Below are 10,606 nucleotides of genomic sequence, written 5' to 3' on the forward strand. Positions count from 1 at the left end.
AGTACGCGGGCCTCTTACTGTTGTGGCCTCTCCCATCGTGGAGCACAGGCTCCGGACGCACGGGCTCAGCGGCCATGGCTCATGGGCCCAGCTGCTCCATGGCATGTGGGATCTTCCCGGACCGGGGCACGAACCCGCGTCCCCTGCATCGGTAGGCGGACTCTCAACCACTGTGCCACCAGGGAAGCCCTACATTCTTTTTTATATTCTTTTCCATTATGGTTTATCATAGGATACTGCATATAGTTCTCTGTGCTGTATGGTAGGACGTTGTTGTTTATCCATTCCACATATAATAGCTTACACCTGCTAACCCCAGCCTCCCACTGTCCCTCCCCCAACCCCCTCCCCCTTGGCAACCCCAAGTCTGTTCTCTATGTCCATGAGTCTGTTTCTGTTTTGTAGATAGGTTCATTTTGTCATATTTTAGATTCTGCATTATAAGTGATATCATGTGGTATTTGTCTTTCTCTGACTTCACTGAGTATGGTAATCTCTAGGTCCATCCACGTTGCTGCAAATGGCCATTATTTCATTCTCTTATGACTGAGTAGTATTCCATTCTATATATGTACCGCATCTTCTTTATCCATTCATCTGTCACTGGACATTTAGATTGTTTCCATGTCTTGGCTGTTGTGAATAGTGCTGCTATGAACATAGGGCTGCATGTATCTTTTTGGATTAGAGTTTTGTCTGGATATACGCCCAGGAGTGGGACTGTTGGATCATGTGGTAATTCTGTTTTTAGTTTTCTGAGGAATGGAATACTGTTTTCCATAGTGGCTGTACCAACTTACATTTCCACCAATAGTGTAGTAGGGTTCCCTTTTCTCCACATCCTCTCCAGCATTTGTTCTAGAGTTTTTAATGATGGCCATTCTGACCAGTGTGAGTTGGTACCTTGTTGCAGTTTTGATATGCATTTCTCTAGTAATTAGCAATGTTGAGCATCTTTTCACATGCCTATTGGCCATTTGTATTTCTTCTTTGGAGAAATGTTTCTTTAGGTCTTCTGCACGTTTTTCGATTGGGTTGTTTTTCTGTTGTTGAGTTGTATGAGCTGTTTGTATTTTGGAAATTAAGCCCTTGCCAGTTGCATCATTTGCAAATATTCTCTCCCATTCTGTAGGCTGTCTTTTCGTTTTGTTTATGGCTTCCTGTGCAAAAGCCTGTAAGTTTGATTAGGTCCCATTTGTCTATTTTTGTTTTTATTTCTGTTGCCTTGGGAGACTGACCTAAGAAAACAGTGGTACGATTTATGTCAGAGAATGTTTTGCCTATATTCTCTTCTAGGAATTTTATGGGGTCAAGTCTTATGTCTAAGTGTTTAAGCCATTTGTAGTTTATTTTTGTGTATGGTGAGTGTGTTCTAACTTCACTGATTTACACGCAGCTGTCCAACTTTCCCAACACTGCTGAAAAGACTTTTTCCCACTGTATATTCTTTCTTTCTTTATCTAAGATTAATTGACCATAGCGGTGTGAGTTAATCTCTGGGGTCTTTACTCTGTTCCATTGATCCATATGGCTGTTCCTGTGCCAATACTATGCTGTTTGGATTACTGTAGCTTTGTAGTATTGTCTGAACTCTGGGAGGGTTATGCCTCCTGCTTTGTTCTTTTTCATCATCATTGCTTTGGCAATTCTGGGTCTTTTATGATTCCATATAAGTTTTAGGATTATTTGTTCTAGTTCTGTGAAAAATGTCATGGGTAATATGATAGGGATCACATTAAATCTGTAGATTGCTTTGGGTAGTATGGCCATTTTAAAAATATTCATTCCTCCAAGAGCATTGGATATCCTTCCATTTCTTTGAATCATCTTCAGTTTACTTTATTGTTTTATAGTCCTCAGCATATAAGTCTTTCACCTCCTTAGTCAGGTTTATTCCTATAAGTATTTTATTTTGGGGGGTGAGATTTTGGAAGGTATAGTTTTTTATATTCCCTTTCTGATATTTCATAGTTACCGTAAAGAAATGCAACCGATTTCTGTATGTTAATCTTGTATCCTGCTACCTTGCTGAATTCATTTATTCTAATAGTTTTTGTGTGGAGTCTTTACGGTTCTTTGTATAGAGAGAGAATTGTGTCATGTGCGAAGAGTGACAGTTTTACCTCTTCTCTTCCAGTCTGGATACCTTTTCTTTTTCTTGTCTGATTGCTGTGGCTAGGACTTCCAATATTATGTTGAAGAGAAGTGGTGAGAGTAGGCATCCTTGTTTTGTTCCAGATTTTAGTGGGAAGGCTTTCAGCTTTTCACTGTTGAGTATTATACTGGCTGTGGGTCTGTCATAAATAGGTTTTATTATGTTGAGATATATTCCCTCTATACCCACTTTGGTGAGAGTTTTTATCATGAATGGATATTGAATGTTGTCAAATGCTTTTTCTGCATCTATTGAGATGATTGTGGGTTTTTGTCTTTTGTTTATGTGGTGTATCACATTGACTGATTTGCATATGTTGAACCATTCTTGTGAACTTGGGATGACTCCCATGTGGTTATGGTACATGATCTTTTTAATGTGTTGTTGGATTCTGTTAGCTAATATTTTGTTGAGAATTTTTGCATCTATATTCATCAATTCATCAAAGATATTGGCCTGTAATTTTCTTTTTTGGTGGTGTCTTTGTCAGGTTTTGGTATCAGGCTTCATAAAATGTCTTTGGGAGTGTTCCTTCCTCTTCAGTTTTTTTGGAAGAGTTTGAGAAGGATCAGTATAAGTTCTTTGCATGTTTGGTAGAATTCGCCTGTGAAGCCATCTGGTCCTGGACTTTTGTTTGTAGGGAGTTTTTAAATTACAGATTCTATTTCACCTCTAGTGATCAGTCTGTTCAAATTATCTATTTCTTCTTGGTTCATTTTTGGTGGGCTGTATGTTTCTAGAAACTTGTCCATTTCTTCTAGGTTGTAGCATTTGTTGGCATATAATTGTTCATAGTATTCCCTTACGGCTTTCTGTATTTCTGCAGTATTGGTTATTATCTTTCCTTTTTCATTTCTTATTCTGGTTCTCTCTTTTCTTCTTGATGAGCCTGGACAGGAGTTTGTCAATCTTGTTTACCCTTTCAAAAAACCAGCTCTTGGCTTTATTGATTTTTTTTTTTTTTGACTTACTATTGCTCTTTTATTATGCTTTGGAGGAAATGAGTTTTCCTAATACACTCTTTAGGAAACCTTTGGGAAGCACTCTTTTTTAGGTGTTTCCCATTCCATGCCAAAATATTTTCTATTTTTATGAAATATGCAGAATGTGCTGTCATAACTGTTGTCCTGTGGGACTCCACTTTTGTCTTTCCACTTTAGGCAAGTCCTTCTTTGTCCTTATGGATAATTTGGATTTCTGTAAATATTTAGACATATAGACAGATGTTTTCACATGGTTATTGATTTTTTAATATAATTTTTGAGATTCTCTATTTCCTCTCTGATCTTTATTATTTCCTTCCTTCTGCTGACTTTCAGTTTTGTTTGTTCTTATTTCTAATTTCTTTTTAAGTGGTAGGTTAGGTTGTTTGAGACTTTCCTTGTTTTTTTTTTGAGGAAGGCCTGTATCGCTATGAACTTCCCTCTAAGAACTGCTTTTGCTGCATCCCATAGATTTTGTATGGTTATGTTCTCATTGTCATTTGTCTCAAGGTATTCTTAAATTTCCTCTTAGATTTCATCGTTGACCCATTGGTTTTTTTAGTAGTATGTTGTTTAGTCTCCATGTAATTGTTTCTGATTTTTCTGTGGTTGATTTCTAGTTTCATGCTCTTACGGTCACAAAGATGCTTGAGATAATTTCTATACTCTTAAATTTGTTGAGGCTAGTTTTGTGCCCTAATATGTGGTCAATCCTAGAGAATGTTCCATGTGCATTTGAAAAGAATGTGTATTCTATTTTTGGGGGGTGTAATGTACTGAAAATATCAATTAGTTCTGACTGTTGTATCATTTAGGATCTCTGTTGCCTTACTGATTTTCTGTCTAGAAAACCTGTCCATTGGTGTAAGTGTGGTGCTGAAGTCTCCTACTATTATTGTATGATTGTCAATTTCTGCCTTTATGTCTGTTAGTATTTTATGTATTTGGGTGCTTCTATATTAGGTGCATATATGTTGACGACTGTAAAATCCTCTTCTTGTATTGATCCTTTTATCATTACATAGTGTCCTTTAGCTTTCTTTATGGCTTGTTTTAAAGTATATTTTGTCAGATATGAGTATTGCAACCCCCACTTTCTTTTCATTTCCATTTGCATGAAATATTTTTCTATCTCACTTTCAATCTGTGTGTGTCCTTTGCCCTAAAGTGGGTCTCCTCTAGGTAGCATATTGTAAGCTCTTGTTTTTTTAATCCAATCTGCCACTCTGTGTCTTCTGATTGGAGAAGTCCACTAATAAATAATTATTGATAGATACATATTTATTGCCATTTTAACCTTGGTTTCCTGTTGATTTTATATTTCCTCTTTGTCCCTTTCTGTTTTTCCTTTTGTGGTTTGATGTTCTTCTTTTGTATTATACTTATGTTCTCCTTGGTTTTTGTGAATCTGTCATATGTTTTTGATTTGTGGTTACCCTGTTTTTCAAGTATGTTAACCCCATCTTCTATCTCCTTGCCTTAGACTAGTAGTCATAGAGGCTCAAACACATTCTAGGAAATGAAAAAAAAATCTACATTTTCTGACTCTCCTCCACCACATTTTATGATTTTGCTGTCCTCTTTTACATCTTCATGTTCATCCTTTTGCTGTTCATTGTGGTTATCATCACGTTCACAGAAATTTGATTTTTTAAAAATCTGTGTACTGGCTTATTTATAGGTGATTTTCTCTCCAATTGTGATTTTCTCTTTCCTATATATTCTTCTTTTCTATTTAGAGAAGATTTCAATATTTTCTTTAGGATAGGTTTTAGTATTGCTGTATTCTCTTTGTTTTTGCTTGTCTCAGAAATTCTTTCTCTCTCCTATTCTAAATGATAATCTTGCTGGGTAAAGTATTCTAGGTTGCAGATTTTTCCCTTTCAGGACTTTGAATATATCTTCCCACTCCCTTCTGGCCTGAAACGTTTCCGTAGAGAAATGCTGATGGCCTTATGGGGCTTCCCTTGTAATTAACTCTTTTTCTCCTGCTGCCTTTAGAATCATCTAATTTTTGCCGTTTTTATTATAAAATGTCTTGGTGTAGGTCTCTTTGGGTTTACTTTGTTTTGGACCCTCTGTGCTTCCTGTACCTGGATGTTTCCTTCTTTAGGTTTAGGAAGTTTTCAGCCATAATTTCTTCAAATATATTTCCAATCCCCTTTACTCTTTTTCCCCCTCCTGGATTCCCTATTATGCCTAGATTGGCATGCTTTGTATTATCCCATTAGGTCTCTTATATTGCTTTCATTTTTATTCATTTGGCCTCCTGTCTGCTGTCCTGATTGGGTGATTTCCATTATTCTGTCTTCCAGGTTGCGTGTTCGTTCTGCATTATTTATTCTGTTCATTGCCTTTAATTCAGTTTTTGTCTCAGTAAATGAGTTTTCTAATTTTTATTGGTTCCTCTGTATAGTTTCCAGTTCCTTTTTACAGTGCTCTGCATTTTTGTCGATAGCCTTAATTCCTTCAATGTTTTTATTATCTTTCTGAAATCAGTGTCTTTTTGAAATTGGTGTCTGTTAGACTAAAGAGGTCTGTTTCATTATTCTTTCAGGGGAATTCTCTTGGTCTTCTTTTAACTGGGAGTGGCTCCTCTGCTTCTTCATTTTACTTGTATTTCTCTTATTCTGTGAGTTTAGGAGAAACAATTATCTACTGTGGTCTTAGGAGGCTCTTTATATGTGGGGGCATCCCTGTGTAGCTTGTGTGGGTTTAACACTTTTGGTTCAAGGGCTGTTCTTAGTATGGCTGACTATTGCCTCTTTCCTCAGCGCTTGCTGGCCATTACCCCCTTAACGGGGTGTGCACATGTGGCGGCTGGTGCCCAGTTGTGGGACTCTCAGTGGCAGTGGCAGCTCATGCATGGCCCTGGAGCATGCCATGGGAGCAGAGGCAGCTCGCAACTCTGCTCCCCGGGAGGGCAGAGTCAGCAGCTCGAGACGGCTCCTGCAGTGAGTGTAAGAAGTGTTCCGCTGAGAGCTTGCACAGGGGAAAAGGCTGTAATGGCAGGTTCTGCCCCTCCCCTTGCACACTGCCCACACAATGGTGCCTGGCCTCTAAGGCGGCCCAGGCTTCCTCCTCATACAGCCTCAGGTAGGGTTGCACCAGACTCCGACCGCTTCAGGCTGTTTCTGCACAGCCCACCCCAGTCCTCTCCCCAGGTCTGATCGCCAAAGCCCGAGCTTCTTCATCCAGCCCCTGCCCGTACCAGTAGACACGCATCTCAGGCTGGGAAGTGCAAAGCAGTGGCACTGACCGTCTGTGCAGCTCTCTCTCCGTTCTAGCTGCTGCAGACTGGTTGCTGTGCTCTACTCCAAGGTTCTGAAGCTCCCTCTTATAACAGCTGATCTCTCTGCCAGCGAAAGAACTTCCAAGGGTGCAGGAACCTTTCTTCTTTTACAGCTCCCTCCCAGGGGCCCAGGTCCCATCCTGATTCCTTTCTCACTTTTTTCCTTTTTGTCCTACCCACTTATAGATTTTCTTGCTGTTTCAGAGGTATGAGGTCTTCTGCCAGCATTCAGTGGATATTCTGTGAGAACCTTTCCACATGTAGATGTATTTTTGATGTATTTGTGAAAGGAGGTGGTGAGCTTCACATCTTACTACTCCGCCATCTCGATTGCTCTCCCCAGAAGGAACTGAGTTCTGAGTGGTGATGCCTGTCAAGGCCAGTAGTTGAACGTTCCCTATCAAATGTTAAGAGCTTGTATACAGAAGACATATGAGTAAGGCTGTTATCTAGGGCTTCTGTAATAGGAACAGCTGGGACACACACACATATAGTGCCCATCTTCCGCCAAGTCATTTGGAGGCAGAAGTGGGAGGAACACAGAACACCTATCCTACCCTTGCTCTTCCGTGGTTGGGGAAGCATCTGGAAGGAGACTGCTCTGAGTAGCCTGCATTGGTTGACTGTGCAGGGTTTGCTCTCCCACACAGGCCAGACCCGCCCAAGAGAACCTACTCCATCTGATTGAGCCAAAAATCTGTCTCCCTGCCTAAATCCTACCCATACTTCAGGATCCTACTTCATCATTCCATGGAACACTTCCCTTAATCTCTTCAAATCTTAGTTATGTGCCCTTCCTCCATGCTCTCCTACCCACCTACCCACCTGTGTTATCCCCATGGTGGCACTGAAATCCTCTGCATTGAAAAAGTCTGTTGATGTGTCTGATTCCCCCCTCTCCCATGCCCTGTGAGGTCATGCACTGTTGATCCTCTATACCTAACACCCAGCAAACTCATTAAGTGTTGGACATATAGATGGATGGATAAGGAAACAAACCCAACCCCATTCCTAGTATTTCTATCTTCTGGAGCCCCCAAAGGACATCTTTTCCCTCTGTCTGTGGCAACTCTCCAGAGATTTACAGACAGCATCCTTATCCCCCTGGGATCCACCCTGCTCCTGCCCTCCGTTCACACATGCCAGTTTGGAGACTGTCTCCTCACCATCTGGTCATTTTTCCAGATCCACTCCAGTGGCTCTGGGAGAGCCCAAAGAAGGCAGAGTTTAGGAGTCTCATCCTGTGCCTCAGGAGGTATGTCCCAGCTCTTACGTGCAGCAATTATGGATCAGAAGATAGGATTTTCTAATGGTGCTGTGCTTCCCTGGGGTCGCTTGATTCAGTCTGCAGTAGCTAAGTCCCCTCCGCAGGGTGACTTCCCACAGGTGAAAGTTTAACCCCTGTGCAGAGCTCACAGGTCTCAGCTGCCCCCCACCCAAGCAGCTTACACTGTGGCCTCCCTGGCCTTCCCTGCTGGCCAGTCAGGCCCAAATATTGATGCCTGCTGATAGAAGTGTACAAGCACAGCAAAGACCAATATGGGGGGAGGGGAGAAAAGTCAGGAATTTGGGATTAACAGATACACACTACTATATATAAAATAAACAACAAGGACCTACTGTATAGCACAGGGAACTACATTCAGTATCTTGTAATAACCTATAATAGAGAAGAATCTGAAAAAGAATATATATATATATACATACATATATATATATACACACACATATATATATATATATATATATAGTAACTGAATCACTGCTCTATACCTGAAACATTGTAAATCAACCATACCTCAATTTAAAAAAAAAAAAAAAAAGACCAATACAACTTCATCATCCAGACCTCCCAATCCTGTTGAGGCCACTGCCCCTTGTAGCCAGAGGAGACCCTGACTATAGGGAATGGTGGGCATGCTGTGGCCAGACCAGACAAGAGCCAGAGCTGGGTCTTGGAAAAGCACATGAGCCTACACTATCCTCAGCAACAGCCCTGGACCCACCTTCTTCCCTTTCCTTCCTTCCATCAGCACAGAGAAAGTCTCTTCTCCAAATGGTTCCTCATGGTGGACTCACATGGGGCCTGCTGGGCTTGTTCCAACCCTGAGTAGTCTCCTGATATGAACACCCTCATCCCACTAGTTCTTTCTCCCTTCCTGTCCAGAACTTTGCAGGGTGCAGTTATGGCCGTGGGGCTCTGGAACCCATTCTCCATGATTATCGTCCTTTTAAAATGCAGTCAAGCCTAGCATGGCCCTCTGGTGCAATCTGAGTGACTCACAAGACAACTGTCACCCCTGCTCAGAAACCAGTACTTGCCTGAGTGCAGCCGAAGGCCCTGTCTTAATTGTCAGGATGGTATTTCACCTCTTGGTTTGGGCCCATCATTTGCCACCTATCCAGGCTCCTTGGATAAAAGGCTGATTCCAGGGCTGGAGCAGGCGAAGTACAAGACGGCTAGAATATCTTGTGGCAGAAATTAAGGAAGCACCCTTAAAATGATGGGGATACAGGAGCTAGCTTGAAGGAACTCAGATTGACCAAACGTGGTACAATCTGAGTATCAAAATAAATGATAACAATGTTCATAGGATAAGAATCTATGAGTCCATACTGATAACTAAATGAACACAAAATTTTTAATGGAAAAGAAAGCTTCTCCACATAATAGAATACCATGATAACTGTATAAGAAATTATGGGAGTTAGTTAGAAAATCACTCACCATTTTGCAGCCATCCTGATAACTGATTCAGCAAAAATGATCAATCCAGGCTACAACTTATGGGTAGTAGTCTGATGAGGAACAGGACATTTAGAGGCTCAAAGTATCTTTCCACAAATTACTTAGTAAATACAAAAAGAAAAGTAGTAACTTCACAGTGGAGAGAACATAACCTTAACCAAGGAGTAAGTTATCAGCGAGAACAAGATAAACCAAGATAAACCATCTACTGTGATGCACTTGGGACACAGCACCATGCCTGTGAATTCCCTGCCAAAAACGTATATCCTGAATCCAATCACAAGGAAACACCAGACAAACTTAAATAGAGGGACACCCTACAGAATAACTGATTTACTCTTCAAACTATCAAGGTTACGAAAGGCAAAGACTGAGGAAGTGTTTTAGCTTAAGTAAGACCAAAGAGATGTGATCAGCAAAATCTGAATATGAGCTGTGGGCCAGATACTGGTATTATATCATTGCTCTAGTTCCTGCTTTTGATAAGTGTAATGTGCTTATGGAAGAGAAAGTCCTTATTCTTAGGATATATACTGAAGTACTTAAGATAAAAAGGGTAGGGTGCTTTTCTCAAATTGTCCCAAATGGTTCAAAAAGAGATATATAAATATATAAAGCAAATAATAAATAGGACAACGCATGAACAGTTGGAGCATCTGGGTAAAGGATATACAGAAGTTCTTTGTACTATTCTTGCAAATATTTTCTAAGTGTGACATTATATCAAAATAAAGAAGGCACTTAAAAGAAGGCACTTTAAAAATTTTTACCTAATTAGCTATTTCCAGGTTGGGTCCTCTGCAGGTATGTTAAATACACCTTTGACTTCATCACTGTTAAATGTCCAGCAGGTCAGGGCCACAGAAACTTCCCTCCAGGGAACAGACTTCATTCTGTTAACACCCGTAAGTTATTCCACGAACTGCAAATCTTATTAAAGGTACAAGCATCTAGCCCACAGTCTCTTTTTCTTCAAAGAGGTCATCAAGCAACATTATGGCAAATAACTTGGTTGGATCAAGGAATCCTCTGTGAATGGATCAGTAAATAAATGGGGTTTTAGAGCTAGGAAAAACCTAGTACGATCCCATTATTCTACAAGTGTTTACTGCCTAATAGCTCTGCCAAGGAAAGAAGGTGCAGCTCATGCACTATGATTCATTCCACAGACACCGGCGCTTATATGCCAGGCGCTGTGTTAGGCACCCTCTCACGAGACTTGTTGAAAAAGGCCCTCTTTTGAGCCTTCTGACCCCAAACCCCTTGACGAACAGAAACTTGCGTTTCAGTCAACCTCTGGGACTGCATCACCTACAATTAGTGAAGTATACCTGTTGTCACCCAGGACAAGTATACTGCTGACCCCTGAACAATGCAAAGGGTTAGGGGCACTGACCATGCAGTTGAAAAATCCACAGATAATTTAT

This window comes from Delphinus delphis, chromosome 6 (genome assembly GCF_949987515.2).
Source record: "Delphinus delphis chromosome 6, mDelDel1.2, whole genome shotgun sequence".
Classification (NCBI taxonomy): domain Eukaryota; kingdom Metazoa; phylum Chordata; class Mammalia; order Artiodactyla; family Delphinidae; genus Delphinus; species Delphinus delphis.